The sequence below is a fragment of the Penaeus monodon genome, chromosome 19 (genome assembly GCF_015228065.2).
Source record: "Penaeus monodon isolate SGIC_2016 chromosome 19, NSTDA_Pmon_1, whole genome shotgun sequence".
Taxonomy (NCBI): domain Eukaryota; kingdom Metazoa; phylum Arthropoda; class Malacostraca; order Decapoda; family Penaeidae; genus Penaeus; species Penaeus monodon.
The window spans coordinates 4,028,382-4,029,071 of NC_051404.1; positions in this window are offsets into that span (position 1 = coordinate 4,028,382).

A 690-nucleotide genomic window follows, 5' to 3' on the forward strand; every position below is an offset into this window, starting at 1 on the left:
ATGCTTTGTTGTATTTACGTAATGGGTGACGGTAGCTAATGATAAAGATAAGGTATGTTGGGGTATGGTGAATGTTGAAGGTTAGCCCTGTGATTAAGGCGCGGTAGTGGTAAATGCTGTTAATTATCTGGTAATGATAACTGGAACTGATGTAAAAAGAAATATCATTAGGAACGGAAGAGAGAGAGAGAAAAAAAATCATACCAATATCAAAATGGTAGATGTAATAATATCCAAAACAGCGACATTGACATTAATTGGTAATTGAAAACTCTTCCAAAATGGAAATCTAATTTTAGGATCTTATTACCACGTCCCTTACGCAATCGCATTTGCAACAACGTCATCGATGACCTGCAGTGCACCGGCAGACTCACAGGCGGCAAGTGCAACCACGGCGCTTGCAACACACTCACCCAGCGACCCTCTCGTGCCATCGTGCAATTAAATCAACTGCAACAGCCTCGAGCACCGGAGTTCCCCCTTCGTACACTTAATTAATTACTTTTTCCTTCCTTAATATAGAACAGTTTATCTCGCGTCACTGAAGTAGTGATGGAGGCCGTTTTCAGCCTCGATCAGCTGATCACGAGAACGGCCGGGGAGTGTGGAACATGGCTCATTAATTGCATTTTTTGTTGCTGGAATGATGCTGCGACGCACGCACTCTCTGGAGGTCAGGCCGGCAAC